At 44.1% G+C, this 17,097-nt stretch overlaps 1 long non-coding RNA gene across 2 annotated transcripts in view; it reads right to left on the bottom strand.

Annotated features, from left to right (window-relative positions):
* LOC106994608 (uncharacterized) overlaps positions 1 to 16,795 on the bottom strand; it is a 29,674-nt gene extending 12,879 nt beyond the window's left edge. For both annotated transcript variants that reach the window (XR_003731277.2, XR_001441225.3), the window contains exon 1: positions 16,561 to 16,795. This is a non-coding gene — a long non-coding RNA (uncharacterized LOC106994608). The remainder of the gene's footprint in view (positions 1 to 16,560) is intronic.
* Between the last annotated feature and the right edge of the window lie 302 nt (positions 16,796 to 17,097).

Genomic DNA, 17,097 nt, shown 5'->3' with positions numbered 1-17,097 from the left:
TAATGGAGGGCCAAGCTCAGGAAGACAATATGGCTTTGGGTTGGGGAGGGGTCCCCCTTCTCTCCCGCACCACTGGAAAAGGCACCTGAGAAATTCAGTGCAGAGTCCACCGTCCTGTGGCCTTATCTATGGGTCTTGATTCACCTGCTTCAAGAGGGGAGGGAGGCAAATGGATCCTAGTTCCTGGCATTAAATGCGGCTCTTTGCTTAGAAGTGCTGACAAAGCAGAGAAAAGGGGAGTGGGGGAAGCAGAGACAGCAGAAAGTTATCTAGAAGAGTAAGTGAGGCGAAACACTTCAGCACAAAGGAGATCAGAGTGAATATGAAACTTATCTCGGGAGAGGGAGGGCCGTTTTTGCAAGGGAGCTCTTGGAGAAGGGATTCAATTGCATGGAAGAAAGTGTTCGGGAGAAATTTTACCTGACTCTACAGAAAGCTTTGCTGAGTTAAGGGGTAAAGTAATAGATTTCAATTCTGATGGCCTAAGGAGTCTGCGAAGACTAGGACTACACAGGGAGACAGCAAGTGTCACAGTGAGGGGCATGGGTGTGGGGTAGAAGGAACTGGATTCAAATCTCAGCGGTGGGTTCCTGGCCAAGTTACCATCTCTGAGACTCAGTTTACTCATCTGTAAAATAGGAATGTCTACCACAGAGTACTGCTGAGAGGATTAAGTGACAGAATCAGACTGTTAGTGCACTCAGTCCCTGGCATGTAATACATGGTAGTTCCATCCATACGGAAGGATATTTCTTGATCTCTTTTTAGGCAATTCTGGCATTGGAGTGCCCTGGGGGTGCCAAGGAGGGACACAGACAGAAAGAAATTCCTCATGGAGGGAATGGCCAATGCATTTCTAGAAACAATCATTTGTGATGTTGTATTTGAAATTATTTCCTACTCCAGGCTATAATAGCTCTGTCTGTTCTCATTAGTTATGACATCTTCAGAAAAATCTGTTTCATGCAACTGCTCTGTGTTAGTGGTGCTCTGCAATGGACAGGAGACAGGCTGTGTCTGCTTTGGCTACCTCGAGACCGGGGAAAGAGCAAGCAGCAAGGATTGAGCAGGAAGCAGGATTCCAGAGCCAGAGGTGATGGATGCATTAAGGGCAACAGTGTTTCCACAACGAACAGCAAAGGCGGGAGGTCTCAGAAGCAAACTGGACTTGGTAACATCCAGGTTACAATCACATTCATAACTGAAACAGGAAGAAGAAATCAGGAAATACCATTTGTTGTTGAATGAATCAACCCAGAGCTGAGAGTTGGTAAGAAGGCTTTCTTAGGCCCTTTGCCTAACGGCAGTTTATCCCTTACAGAGTAAGATAGGTGACTCACCTGGAGTAGCTCTAGCACGTTCTTATTAGTCTGTACCTGTGCAGTTTGTGAGGCCAGCATTGCCAAGTGTCAGTTGTTGCTCCATGCACTCATACTTCTCCTGTCTGTGACAGGAGGGTTTCCCCAGGTGACCAGCCTCAGGTCTAAGCAAGGAGGCAAATTAATAATAGCACAACAATAATTTGGCTCCAAATGAGGAAGGATTTCTAGGATGGCTCACAACTGCTGTTGTGTTTGTCCAGGGCAACAGTGACCCTTCCTTGACTGGCTGCTCTAGCACCTACCAGTGAAACAATTCACAAAGCTCCTCAGATGACGAACCAGCCACTGTGGCCACTACCCTCATGATTGACTTCCCTCTAGGGCAGTGCCCTTGCACATACGTGCTTCCTTTGCCTGGTTCTGGGGACAGGGCCCACCCTCATATACAAGCAGGAGCAGGGCCTTGCTATTCTCAGGCCCTCACCTTATCCTGTGGCACTGTTGAGTCTCCCTACTCTACCTGTGATGTCTTCTGGAAGGTAAGCAGCTCTGCTAAGGGCAGGAGTGAACTCCTGTCACTCATTCTTTCCTACCTCTTTCAGTGAACCCAGTCCACCCTCACATGTGGCTTGAAAGCCTTTGCAGGCCTGTGTCCTAAGTCTTTAGAATCCCTCCAGACCCTCTCCCACTTGCTCACTCTGTTACTCATTAGTCATTCTCAGCTTTCCCATCAGTGACCTCTGCTTTCCTACTCATCCTCCTCCCTACTTCTGATTCCACATGTCAGCTTCTGTCCTTCATATTAGGAACTCATTTCTCTGGCTCAAACTCCAGCACCTGTTTGGACAGAGTCCCAGCTTTCCTCCACCTCAAACACTTAGGGGTGGACTAAAGCCTTTAAAACATCTAAGCGATGAAATATGTAAACTATACATTTTACATTATAAATTATAAAATAAATATAAACCCCAACAAATTAAATGATGACCCTTTAAATGCTTTCTTAACTGTCAAAAGCTCCTCCAGCTCAAATATTTTGGAGGCCTGATTTGCTGATACCAAAAGCCCATGCTTACCCTGTCCACTGGTGATGGATGCGTGTTCCTCTCTAGCCCGGTGCTCAGCTGACCAAAGGCGCCTGTAAGGACTGACCAGCTGGGCTGCCCTGTTCAGTCCAGCTTGTGGGCTCACCACATACCTTGCTTCTAGCTCATTCCCCCAGCAAAGCCACCTCTTCTCTCCCTTCCCATCCACCCAAGACAGGGTGACAATGCGTATATCTGTTTTGTCTCTTCAATGCATTCTCATTGACTTGATTGCTACTCATTGGTGTAGGGACAAAGATGACTAAAACACCTGGTGGCAGGCATTATGCTAGAGGTATGTATTGACTTAACAGTCCCTCCTGCAGCCAGGCCCAATGTAATACTAGGAATAGAGAAAGCAATTTGAACAACAGGCTGAGACAATGGTTCTGAACCCAAGCAAATTTACATGGGTCACCAGAACATCCATCATTTCTCACTACAAGTACCTGAATGCCAGCAGAGAAGGTTATGAATAATTTATTATCAAATTGATTGACTAAAAGGCCATGAGAGGAATAACAGGCATGCCTAGGAGGCTTCTCACTCTCTCCTTCCCTTCCTCCCGCCTTTGTTCTCTGTCTCCCTCTCCCTGACCCTTCTCTTTCTTTTTTTTTCAAAGTGAATTCAAACCTGAATCTACTTTTTATGCCTAACTCAAAATCTTGATCTGATGATTTCATTCTTTGTGGCACAATCCTCCCTAAACTCCTTCCCACACCTTCCTTTGAACCAAGTGGAACAGTTGTACCACTTATGGCTGTCTTTACTCTCGAGTAATTGCCATTGCAGGCGGTTTTCTTATGATAGTTTAGAAAGGATTTAGAGGCCGGGCGAGGTGGCTCAAGCCTGTAATCCCAGCACTTTGGGAGGCCGAGACGGGCGGATCACAAGGTCAGGAGATCGAGACCATCCTGGCTAACACGGCGAAACCCCGTCTCTACTAAAAACACAAAAAATTAGCCGGGCGAGGTGGCGGCGCCTGTGGTCCCAGCTACTCGGGAGGCTGAGGCAGGAGAATGGCGTAAACCCGGGAGGCGGAGCTTGCAGTGAGCTGAGATCTGGCCACTGCACTCCAGCCTGGGCGACAGAGCGAGACTCCGTCTCAAAAAAAAAAAAAAAAAAAAAAAAGAAAGGATTTAGAGATGGCCGGGCGCGGTGGCTCAAGCCTGTAATCCCAGCACTTTGGGAGGCCGAGACGGGCGGATCACGAGGTCAGGAAATCGAGACCATCCTGGCTAACACGGTGAAACCCCGTCTCTACTAAGAAATACAAAAAAAAAACTAGCCGGGCGAGGTGGCGGGCGCCTGTAGTCCCAGCTACTCGGGAGGCTGAGGCCGGAGAATGGCGTAAACCCGGGAGGCGGAGCTTGCAGTGAGCTGAGATCCGGCCACTGCACTCCAGCCTGGGCTACAGAGCGAGACTCCGTCTCAAAAAAAAAAAAAAAAAAGGAAGGATTTAGAGATTTTTTTTTTACCCAAGAGGAGAGAATTTGATTGCATCACAACAAAGGATGTCCTACGGACAATGGGGCATGGATCAGATGGAGCAAACAAAACATACAGGCCTGAGGAGTGTGTGTTTTCTAGGGCTGCTGTAACAAAGAACCACCGAATAAGGGGCTTAAAACAGGAGACATTTATTGTCTTACAGCTCCAGTGGCTAGAAGTCCAAAACCAAGGTGTTGGCAGGGCCATGCTCCCAATGAAACACAGAGGAGAGAATCCTTCCTTGCCTCTTCTGGCTACTGGTGGTTCACTGGCAGTTCTTAGCATTCCTTGGCTGGCAGCTGCACCACCTCAATCTCTGCCTGCATTGTCACATGGTGTTCCCTCTGTGTGTCTCTCTTCACATGGCCATCTTCTTATAAGGACATCTTCTTATACAGTGGCACCTTCTTAGGCCCACCGTAATCCAGTATGACCTCATCTTAATTAATTACATTTGCAATGACCTTATTTCCAAATCAGGTCACATTCTCAGGTACAGGGATCAGGACTTCAACATATTTTTTTTTGGGGGGGGGGCGGGGTGGGGACAAAATCTAACCCATAAAAAGAAACATGCCTATTCTGAGAATGGCCAGTAGTTCCATTTGGCTGGAAAGTTGGGTATGACTAGAGTGTGGTACGAGAGGAAAACAATCTAGCAACTAAAATAATCGGAAAGCAAAGCTGTGGACTTATTAGCTTAGTTTACTGTGGTGAAGGTCTCTGCATCTCTCATTCCAGTCCAATAACTTGCAACTTTTTGCCATTGGTCAAAAGAAAGATAGACAACTACCTTGCACATGAGCCAATAATGTCTTCTCTGTCATTCATTCATGTATTTATTCAATAATATTTATTGAGCACCATGTGCCAGGAACTATCCCAAGCAATAGGGATTCAGTGGCAAACCAGACAGACATGACTGCTGCTCTCCTAGAAAAACAGCTCAAAGTATGGTTTGACTCGTCTTCAGTCATGACTTTCATTATCAACATATAACGATGTCTAGAAGGAATTCCAAGGTAGATAAATTAAAAATAGACGGGTGGCAAAGTTGTGAAACAAAATGGGAAATCATTTTAAAAGCAGAAAATAAGTAGACATATCCCCAGGCAAATGACAAGCCTGTGCAAAGCTTTCTATGTCAAAGCCAGTGTCCTTTATGGTATCAGATAACTAACTCCTCCAAATTGCTAAGGCACGCTCGTCATTCCCGTCATTCCCGTAATGCAAATAGAAAACCCTCACAGTAACCCTGCCGGAAGGTGACAATGTAACACATTGCCCAGTCCTCAACAAGTAGCTGAAGATCAAGGAGCACAGTGGGAAATACATAGCTTCTTCTCCCATGCATTAGGGTTAAGTGATCATGCCTGGACAAGCACCATGGATTGGAAGCAAGCCTTTGACTGGAATCTGGTCAGCACACTTGTTGATAAATTGCAAAGGGTCTCATGTTTCCATGGAAAACAGGGCGCTACTGACATGTGGCTCAGTGTAATTATAGTCACTAAAGTTAATATTTTCCATAAACTATAGATGGTCTCTGGATTGGGCTACATTTGCAGAAATTGTGCTGTAGTCCTTGAAAACACCGCATGGAATTACTTTTCAAAGTAATAATGTGCATGAGGTATCTCACCTCTTACCATTCAGCAAGTGATCCTATCCAGGCAGGGAGTTTTCCATTAAATAATATTATATGTTTTCACAAAAAGGAGGGGAGAAGGAAGAGAAAATAAAAAGAACGTACCTAATGACATTCACAAATACTCTGGCTTTCCTCTCTTTCCAGGAATGTAGTAGGACTGCACGTAACTGCCCCCTTTGAAGTTAGGTTTGACCATGTGACTCACTTTGGCTGATGAAATGTGTGCAGAAGTGACCTAAGTCCTTCCTGAGTGAAAGCTTTAAGAGTCACAATATGCTGCATTCTCCTTTACTGCTGCCTTTGAGATTGTGGGAGCAGATGTCAAGATGGGTCTTGTCAGCATGCTTCCCCAAGTGATGCTGACGAGCAGAGCAACAGAACGCGAGCGAAAATAAAAGAATTGCCGGGCACAGTGGCTCACGCCTGTAATACCAGCACCTTGGGAGGGTGAGGTGGGCAGATCACCTGAGGTCAGGAGTTCAAGCCCGGACGGGCCAACATGGTGAAACCCTGTCTCTACTAAAAATACAAAAAAATTAGCCAGATGTGGTGGCAGGCACCTGTAATCCCAGCTACTCGGGAGGCTGAGGCAGGAGAATCGCTTGAATCCAGGAGGCAGAGGTTGCAGTGAGCTAAGATTGCGCCACTGCACTCCAGCTTGGTGACAGAGCAAAATTCTTTCTCAAAAAATAGTAATAATAATAATAAATGGGGGGAGGGGGGAGGGATTGCGTTGGGAGTTATACGTGATGTAAATGACGAGTTGATGGGTGCAGCACACCAACATGGCACAAGTATACATATGTAACAAACCTGCACGTTATGCACATGTACCCTAGAACTTAAAGTATAATAAAAAATAAATAAATAAAATAATAATAATAATAAATAAAATAAAAGATTTGTGGGGTTAAGCAATTGAAGTTTTGGGGTGTTGTTGTTGCTGTTGTTGTTGTTGTTGTTACTGCCATATAACCTGTCCTGTCCTGACTAAAATTGACAGTGAATTCTGCATGTCAACTCCTGTGGACCAACTAACCTACATCGTCAGTGTTAATGAGACAGAGTTCTCAGATGCATGAAAGGGGCTCCCTAGAGCAGATTCTCCTGGGTATTCACCTGCCACGGCAGATCTGTCAGCAAGGCCAAGGTTGGGCTCCAGAGAGGCTGTACAGGTTTTAGCAGGAAGTACTAGAACACGTTTATTTTTACTGCTGAGTTGAAATAGATGCATTGGATAACTATGAAATACTTTGATATGATAAAGGTTAATACAACTTCATTCTAGCCAATACTGAGCAATAAAGTCCTGAGAATATTATGAAGAGCAAAGGGATAAAGGAAAAAGGAAGAAAAAAAACAAGTCAGCTGAATGTCATTTTAATAGATGGACTGTAGTCATCAAATTAAATTAATGTCAAAGTCATCTATCCTTCCTGTTCTCAATTATTTTAACTAAGCCAAAATTCTACTCCAACACTTCGACAATAACTTGCACAGCTACCTAAAATTACTTCCAGGGGGTCAGAAGTGGTGGTGCATGCCTGTAGTCCCAGTTATTTGAGAGGCTGAGACAGGAGGATTGCTTGAACACAGGGGTTCGAGGCTCCAGTGAGCTATAATAGTGCCACTGCACTCCAGCCTGGGTGACAGGGTAAGACCCTGTCTCAATCAACAAATAAACAACCTCCAGGGTGAAGGCAGGGTACAAATGAAAGACCAGACTAAAACTATTTCTTTATCCTAGGAAAATGGGAGGTCTACTCTGCCATGGCTTTATCATTTCACTGCCCATTTTTCCTTTTCCCTCCCAGCTTCCCAATCAATTCATTTTACCCTAAACCACTGTCCTGCAGGTGCGTCCTAATGGCCTTCACTCACCTGCCAAATGCCCATCTCTCTCACTTTTTTTCTGTTCAAATCTGACCATCCCTCTGGGCTCAGCTCCCATCTCCAGGAAGCACTGGCCTCTTCTCAACTCCAGGCCTCACGGATTTTTCCTCTTTCCTGAATTCCTGAGGCAGCAAAAATTCTGAGCACACTATTTAGTGCTGACTTACATAACGGGTCTCCCTCTTTCATGTGTGGCAGTCCTGTCTCTCAATCACTCTATGGCAGGGACCCCAACCCTGAGCTCTGCCTCCTGTCAGATCAGCAGTGGTGTTAGATTCTCATAGGACTACAAGCCCTATTGTGAAGTGCAAGGGATCTAGGTTGCACGCTCCTTATAAGAATCTAACGCCTGATGATCTGAGGTGGAACAGTTCATCCCGAAACCACCTCCCTTCTTGTCTTCCACAAAATCCATCCCTGGTGCCAAAAAGGTTGGGGACTGCTGCTATATGCATCTGTGCACACCTCAAGAATTCTCTTCCTTTTCCAACTCTTCTTTCTCAGTCTTCTCTCTTCATAAACAACTCACCCTGTACCATGCATTGAAATGCAACAGGAAACAGACCTTACTATTAAAAAGAGCATGACGGCTGGGCGTGGTGGCTCATGCCTGTAATCCCAGCACTTTCCGAGGCCAAGCGGGGCAGATCATGAGGTCAAGAGATCGAGACCATCCTGGCCAACATGGTGAAACACCATCTCTACTAAAAATACAAAAATTTGCTGAGCGTGGTGGTGCATGATTGTAGTCCCAGGTGGGGAGGCTGAGGCAGGAGAATCGCTTGAACCCAGGAGGCAGAGCTTGCAGTGAGCTAAGATCGCACCACTGCACTCCAGCCTGGTAACAGAGTGAGACTCTGTCTCCAAAAAAAAAAAGAGCATGACAATATAATGTACTCAAAATAATTCAAATATTACCTTTACTTATGATAGATAATATGCCCTTTCATAAAAGTATGATCTATGTATGACTATCACATGGAAGCTATTTCACTAAACAGTGAAAATGCTTTTAAACAAAAGCAAGAAAAAGGCTGGTCCAAGTGCAGTGGTGTTTACAACTAATTGATCACACAGTCAGTTATAGATTTCTTTTTTTTTTTTTTTTTTTTTTTGAGACGGAGTCTCGCTGTGTCTCCCAGGCTGGAGTGCAGTGGCGTGATCTCGGCTCACTGCAAGCTCCGCCTCCCAGGTTCACGCCATTCTCCCGCCTCAGCCTCCCAAGTAGCTGAGACTACAGGCGCCCGCCACCACGCCCGGCTAGTTTTTTGTATTTTTAGTAGAGACGGGTTTTCACCATGTTAGCCAGGAGAGTCTCGATCTCCTGACCTCGTGATCCACCCGCCTCGGCCTCCCAAAGTGCTGGGATTACAGGCTTGAGCCACCGCGCCCGGCCAGTCATAGATTTCTTTGTTCCTTCTCCACTCCCACTGCTTCACTTGACTAGGCTTAAAAACAATAATAAAAATGAAAGCAAGAAAAGAACAAATTACTTATTTAGGATAAAATATCACAAATACACTTTATTTCTATATTCTGGATATTTTATATGAAATTATGTCTCTTTGAAACATTTTTTAAACATGCCAAATAAAAAGAAATTTGGGGAGCCTTTCACTAATATATTATGCTTTTATTATATTAAGTACAAATATAGGCTCAAAATATTAGTTATATTAAGTGTAAACATAGGCTCAATGCCTTTGATGCTTTTATATACTCATAGACTCAGAAGTGGTAATTAACATGAGGGCAATTGTCATTAAATTCTTGCTGATTATTCACTTTCCATACAAAGTGATTTTTTTCACCAATCCTTTTCAAAAAGCTCTGGCTTTCATATGCTAGCTTTTACCGACGTTGTATATGTGAGGGGTGTGTGTGTGTGTATTAGTCATGTGTAATTTGTGTTTGTGTGTATTTATTTATTTATTTTGAGACAGGGTCTTACTCTGTCACCCAGGCTGGAGTGCAGTGGCACAATCACAGCTCGCTGCAGCCTCGACCTCCTGGGACTCAAGCAATCCCTCCCACCTCAGCCTCCTGAGTAGCTGGAACCACAGGTGTGTGCCACCATTCCTGGCTAAGTTTTTGGATTTTTTTGTAGAGACTGGGTCTTGCCATGTTTCCCAGGCTGTTCTCAACTCCTGGGGTCAAGCAATCCACTTGCCTCGACCTCCCAAAGTGCTAGGATTACAGGCATGAGCCACTGCATCTGGCCATTTACTTTTCTTTTTAAAAATATAGGTTTTTTGAGATAAGGTCTTGCCCTGTCACCCAGGCTGGAGTGTAGTGGTACAATCATGGCTCCCTGTAGCCTGAACCTCCTGGGTTCAAGTAATCCTCCCACCTCAGCCTTTCAAGTAGCTGAGACTACAGGTGTGAGCCAAAATGCCCTGCTAATTTTTGTATACATATAATATATATAATTTTGTGTTTGTGAGAGTGTGTGTGTGTGTGTGTGTATATATATATATATATATATTTTTTTTTTTTTGGTAGAGATTGGTTTTCGTCATGTTGCCCAGGCTGAACTCGAACTCCTAGCCTCAGTTCTACCACCTTAGCCTCCCAAGGCGCTAGGATTACAGGCATGAGCCACCATGTCTGGCCTGTGTGTGTATTTAAAAGCTTTCTTTGAAAGCTTTTGAAAACTGGGAAATTTGGGCTGGGCGTGTTAGCTCACGCCTGTAATCCCAGCACTTTGGGAGGCCGAGGCGGGTGGATCACGAGGTCAGGAGTTCGATACAGCCTGGCCAACATGGTGAAACCCCGTCTCTATTAAAAATACAAAAATTAGGCCGGGCGCGGTGGCTCAAGCCTGTAATCCCAGCACTTTGGGAGGCCGAGGCGGGCGGATCACGAGGTCAGGAGATCGAGACCATCCTGGCTAACACGGTGAAACCCCGTCTCTACTAAAAATACAAAAAACTAGCCGGGCGCGGTGGCGGGCGCCTGTAGTCCCAGCTACTCGGGAGGCTGAGGCAGGAGAATGGCGTAAACCCGGGAGGCGGAGCTTGCAGTGAGCTGAGATCCGGCCACTGCACTCCAGCCTGGGTGACAGAGCAAGACTCCGTCTCAAAAAAAAAAAAAAAAAAAAAATACAAAAATTAACTAGGCGTGATGGGGGGTGTAATCTCAGCTACTCAGGAGGCTGAAGCAGGAGAATCATTTGAACCCAGGAAGGGGAGGTTGCAGTGAGCTGAGATCTCGCCATTGTATTTTCAGCCTGGGCAACAACAGCTAAATTCCGTCCCCCCACAAAAAAAAAAAAAAAAAAAAGAAATACGGAAAATTTGAACACCGAGGACTGCATTCTAGACGATATTTGTCAATTTTCTTAGGTATGATAATGTCATTATAGCTCTATAATAGAATTTATTTTTAGATGATACATATTACAGTATTCAGGATTGAAAGATCATAATGTCTGCAACTTATTTTCAAGTCATTTATCAAAAATATTGGTGATAAAGCAAATATGGCAAAATGTTAACAATTGTTGAATACAGGAAGTAGATATATGAGTGATCATTTACTATTCCGTCAACTTTTCTGTACGTTTGAGAATTTTCATAATGGTTTATTTAAAAAAACAAGTTATCATGAAAAAAACATCAAAAGCAGAAACATCAATATTCAGACCAATTAAAAGAACCAGTGTTCTCTGTGTGTGTGTGTGTGTGTGTGTGTGTGTGTGTGTGTGTGTGTGTGTGATGGTATATCTGCCTGTAAGGTTTACAGTGCTGTCATTTCAAAGCCATATTTGATGCACTCAAATAAATATTACTATTTTCTTGACTCATCTAGAGGATGAGGGAGGAGAGGTTTAATTCTACAGCCAAAATAATGGCCTAAAGGTATTCACGGTCATAAGACATTTGAAGCAATAGAAATTTAAAACATAACCAGACTTCAACAAGAAAAATACATGGGTAATTTTATTTTTAATCTAAAGACATTTTTTGAATGTCTTCAGAACCATTTGAATGTTATTTCCTGTTTTTAAGGTAAAATAAATAAAATTGTTTATATCTGATTGTGTGTGCCTGACCAGATTTTCTTGATGATAAAAACCATTCCCAGCTTTTGAAGACTAACGTCTGATTAACTCTTCCAAACATAAATGCCACAAAATTAATCAAAGTTGTGGTTTTTTTCCCAGGATGATACTCAGCTGTGGACATTAGTATCAACAAAGAAGGGATATTTTGATGAATACAAACTTAAAGAAAATTTACCAAATAAAAAATTTTAGTTTTTAGTACATTTTCATTTGCAGTTTTTTTTTTTTTTTTTTTTTTTTTTTTGAGACGGAGTCTCGCTGTGTCCCCCAGGCTGGAATACAGTGGCGCGATCTCGGCTCACTGCAAGCTTCGCCTCCCGAGTTCACGCCATTCTCCTGCCTCAGCCTCCTGAGTAGCTGGGACTACAGGCGCGCCCAGCTAATTTTTTGTATTTTTAGTAGAGACGGGGTTTCACCGTGGTCTCGATCTCCTGACCTTGTGATCCGCCCGCCTCGGCCTCCCAAAGTGCTGGGATTACAGGCGTGAGCCACCGCCCCCGGCCCATTTGCAGTTTTTAAACTTTAGTAAACAGGTGTTAACATATACATGCTAAACATTTCATCTTCTTTGCATATCTTAGAATGTCAATTTTAAATTTAAAGTTCCCCAAAATATCTGGGAGAAGAGGGGGAGGCACAGGAACTGGGGAATGGTAAAAATGTTAATTTACACATAAGGAAAGAAAATCCAAACAAAAGCGAAAACAACAATCCAAAGGGGGTAATGATGTAGGTTCACAGCTAAGTTGATCTCAGTCTACACCGTATGACCTTTATTTCTCATTGTTGCAACATTCAGAATAGTAAGTGGACTTGTCAGAGCATTTTTTTTTTTTTAAATCAAGCACATCTTAAAGTCTGTTTTCCTCTTTACTGTCAGTTCTTGAGTTCTAAGTCCGAAGAAGAAACAAAATTAGGATTTGACTGCTGTTTAAAATAAAGATATAATTACATAAACAATTTGTTCCATTTACTGTGTCATACAACGGCAACGCCTCTCTTTGCCAAGTCTAAGGACCCAAAGAACAAAGATAATCCAGCTAGCCCGTTACACGGGCGGAACCCAAACCTAGCTCCATGCCGCCATCATCTGGTCAATATGTATATTCCACTTGCACTCGGGCAGTGCCCAGGAGACGATGGATGTCCGGAATCCTGAACCACCCAGAGTGGAATTCAAACCCTCAGGACTCATTTTTCATGCAAAGAAATTATATTTTATGAAAGCACAATATAAAATTAGATATTATGTTATGTCTTACGGAGACCCTTTATTCTTCAAACCAGTAAGTGAAACCAGAAAAATATTGCAGAAATTGATTAAAAAATGTTTCTTAGCTTCAAGTTCAGGGATACTTTCCTTAAAGATCTTTACTTCAGGCCAGGCTCAGTGGCTCATGCCTGTAATCCCAGTGCTTTGCGTGACTGAGGCGGGAGCATCGTTTGAGGCCAGGAGTTCAAAGTTACATTGAGCTTTGAGCCTGTCACTACACTCCAGCCTGGATGACAGAATGAGATCCCATCTCAAAAACAAAAAAAACAAACAAAAGAAACTTTACTTCAAATGCACCTGCAAATAGTTCAATAGCACCTTCTGCCAATGGAGCAGAATGTGTTTTAGTAGACATAAAAGGCCCACACTCCTTAGAAGACCTGGGAATTAGATCCACTTGGACACTCACCTAAATGTAAGGCCTAAGGCAAGTCGCCTAATATTTAAGGGGCCTCTTCTGGAAAATAATGGGGTTCAGCAGAGAACTTTTTATGGACAGGATATCCAGCTTAAAAAATCCTATTATTATTTAACTTCAGTATGTACCACAAAACTTAGTACTTAATTTTATTGTCTTGTTGGACTTTCTAATAGTTTCCTGAGCACTAATTTTGTTTCTCCGACTAAAATTTAAGTTACTTAATGGCAAGGATGACATCAGACTCCCCAGTCTGTGTACTTTTTACTGTATTACATTACCTGAAAGATTAGTGTCAGCATTTAATAAGTTATTGATCAATTTTTAGAAAGTCAAAATGATATGAACATTTAAAAATATATTTACTAATAAATACACACTGAGCACATTTAATATAATAGCTACTGTATTTTCAACAACAAAAATGTTACAAATGTTGGCAGAAGTCAGCTAGCCACTATGTCCTTAATTGAGTCCACCAAATTTGCCTTCCTCAGTGGTTCCATACTTATCAAGCACAATGGAACCTCTTCAGGACTGGTGTCTAAGAGTATGCTAGGCTTTTATGATCTAATCCTATTTTGCTTTGTGGCATTTGATTTGCCTCTATATTTGTATCATGTAATGATAAATAACATCTCTAAAGTCAGTCTGTAAACCCACAAACACATTCCCCAGAAGTCTTTCTTATTCATGCTGGGTGGCCCATCATCATCAAACAGCCTCTTAAGTTGTCCATCATCATCAAATGGCCTCTGCCCAGGGGGTTTCAAAATTAATGACATTTTCTCCTCCTCATCCTCCTCCTTCTCCTCCTCTTCCTCCTCCTCCTTTTCCTCCTCCTCCTCCTTGAAACCTGTCACCCAGGCTGGAGTGCAGTGGCACAATCACAGCTCACTGCAGCCTCCACCTCCTGGGCTCAAGAAATCCTCCCACCTCAGCCTCCAGAGTAGCTGGGACCACAGGTGCATCCCACCACGCCCAGCTAATTTTTGTATTTTTTGTAGAGACAGGGTAGTGATATGTTTCTCAGGCTGGTCTTGAACTCCTGGACTCAAGCAATTCACCCACCTTGGCCTCCCACAGTGCTGGGATTATAGGCATGAGCCACCATGCCTGGCCCATTTCTTCTTCTTAATTTTTAGTAGGAAATACCTATTTCTGAGAACTTGAAGATGTGATTGTTTTCATTAAATTTTGCTCATTATACAGATTCACAAAGACTCCAAGGTCAAGACTCTGGTTTTTTTGTTGTGATTCCTTTTTTTGCTTTTTTTTTTTTTTTTGGAGACGGAGTCTCGCTCTGTCGCCCAGGCTGGAGTGCAGTGGCCGCATCTCAGCTCACTGCAAGCTCCGCCTCCCGGGTCTATGCCATTCTCCTGCCTCAGCCTCCCGAGTAGCTGGGACTACAGGCGCCCGCCACCTCGCCCGGCTAGTTTTTTGTATTTTTTAGTAGAGACGGGGTTTCACCGTATTTAGCCAGGCTGGTCTCGATCTCCTGACCTTGTGATCCGCCCGTCTCGGCCTCCCAAAGTGCTGGGATTACAGGCTTGAGCCACCGCGCCCAGCCCTTTTTTTGCATTTAATAAAAATCTGTAATTATCTTATTTGAAGGTTGTCAAATGAACTTCCAGATTATGCAAATTAGATAATGCTGTCTAATATCTCTACCTGTTTATCTGCCTATATGCTAGAGTCCTGCTAATGTGCTTAAAGAGTTGGATTAGAGGTCATGGATTTCCTAGGAGATTATGTCTTCGGTGAATACTGCCAATTTGACTCAGCACAGTAAAAATGCGAGATTTTATTTTAGTGACCAGTTTACAAATCAGGAATATACAGCTTCCAGCGTGAACCCAAGTGCCTGTCAGAGAATAAAGTGAGGGTTTGGCTTTTATAAAGTTCCTGCCCTGGTTCCCAATCAAGTCTGTTTAGGAAAATGAATGATTCAAATTTGCTTAGTTCCGATTGATTGACAACTGAGCCCTGATTGGCAGAGGTAGGTGGGCCCTAAGTTGTCTGTTTGGGTGAGCTCTGAAACTGCCAGAGTTGAACAGAGGTGTGGATTTCTGGGGAACTCAGGGTACATGTATGACATGGTCAGCAAATGACTGCTTGGCTTGATTTTAAATTTAGGCCGAGTTAGCCGCTCTGGATTTATCTTGAAGGATTGGGTCTTTCAGGTTCACATTTGTTTACACTTATAACAACTCTCCTCTTTATTTAAATTTTAAATATTTGCAAAATAAGGCAGCCTTTGTTAGGCAAGTTTTATCCTGTTAAGAATATAACACCCATCCCAATTATAAATGTATGCTAGATAAGAGAGGAAAACAGCTAACTGCATTTCTGCTGTTTGCTTATTGAATCTTACTTATTTTCAAGTGAAAACAAGCAACACTGGTTGTTGTTTTTGCACTACTACTGCGCCTTTGCCCGTGCAGCTTCTGCGTGGCATGCCCTTTTCTGCATCACTTGCAGTATTTTATTGACCTTATTAATTTACTATCTATAAACCCTTAAAGAACAACGACTGCGGCCAGGCGCGTTGGCTCACGCCTGTAATCCCAGCACTTTGGAAGGCCCAGGCGGGCGGATCACAAGGTCAGAAGATCCAGACCATCCTGGCTAATATGGTGAAACCCCGTCTCTACTAAAAATACCAAAAAAATTAGCTGGGCGTTGTGGCGGGCGCCTGTAGTCCCACCTACTCCGGAGGATGAGGCAGGAGAATGGCGTGAACTCGGGAGGCGGAGCAGAGGTGGAGTATCCTGGGCGACAGACTGAGACTCCGTCTCAAAAAAAAAAAAAAAAAAAAAAAAAAAAGAACAACGACTGTGTCTTTTATACACTCACTTCACTCATTTATTTATTCAATAAAGATTTAGCTGGCTGGCCGAAGTGGGTTACGCCTGTAATCCCAGCCCTTTGGAGGCCAAGGCGGGCAGATCACTTGAGGTCAGGAGTTGGAGACCAGCCTGGGCAACATGGCAAAACGCCATCTGTACCAAAATTCAAAAGTTACCCAGGCGTGGTGGTGCACGCTTGTAGTCCCAGCTCCTCGGGAGGCTGAGGTAGGAGGATTGCTTGAGTCCAGGAGGGGGAGGTTGCAGTGTTACAAGAGTTACTAAGATTATGTTGGGCAGATAGAGAGGAAAAGGAGTTGTTGTAAAGTTACTTCTTTTAAAGCAGCTCCAGAAACATTTCTTGTCTAGCAGGAAAGCCCTGGCTCTTAGAGCTAGGCCAGCACCCTTTGATACGCAAATACAGGCCATTAGAAACCGGGTCCACCCAAACGTGGCGATTCCTGCCCTTGCCCAAACATGTGCCTGGTAACACGGCTGCCCCCACATATCCCTACCTGTGTAGAACATCATGGCACCCCGCATTTGCGTCTTAAAAGGCCAGAGTGGGGCCGGGCGCGGTGGCTCAAGCCTGTAATCCCAGCACTTTGGGAGGCCGAGGCGGGTGGATCACGAGGTCAGGAGATCGAGACCATCCTGGCTAACATGGTGAAACCCCGTCTCTACTAAAAATACAAAAAACTAGCCGGGCGTGGTGGCGGGCGCCTGTAGTCCTAGCTACTCGGAGGCTGAGGCAGGAGAATGGCGTGAACCTGGGAGGCGGAGCTTGCAGTGAGCCGAGATCGCGCCACTGCACTCCAGCCTGGGTGACACAGCGCGAGACTCCGTCTCAAAAAAAAAAAAAAAAAGGCCAGAGTGGGAGGGCCGGTTTTTTCCTCAGGCTACCATGAATGACATGGCTGGTCAAACCAATCCCTTGAGCCCTATGCAAATCAGACACCACCTCCTCCAGTCTATTCATATAAGCAGCCACTTTTCCACCGCTGGTGGGGTTTTCTCTCTTGGCTTTGGAGCACCCCCCACCCCCGGCCCCC

The sequence above is a fragment of the Macaca mulatta genome, chromosome 1 (assembly GCF_049350105.2).
Source record: "Macaca mulatta isolate MMU2019108-1 chromosome 1, T2T-MMU8v2.0, whole genome shotgun sequence".
In the NCBI taxonomy this organism is placed as follows: Eukaryota; Metazoa; Chordata; class Mammalia; order Primates; family Cercopithecidae; genus Macaca; species Macaca mulatta.
This window is presented reverse-complemented; position numbering and strand designations above follow the sequence as displayed.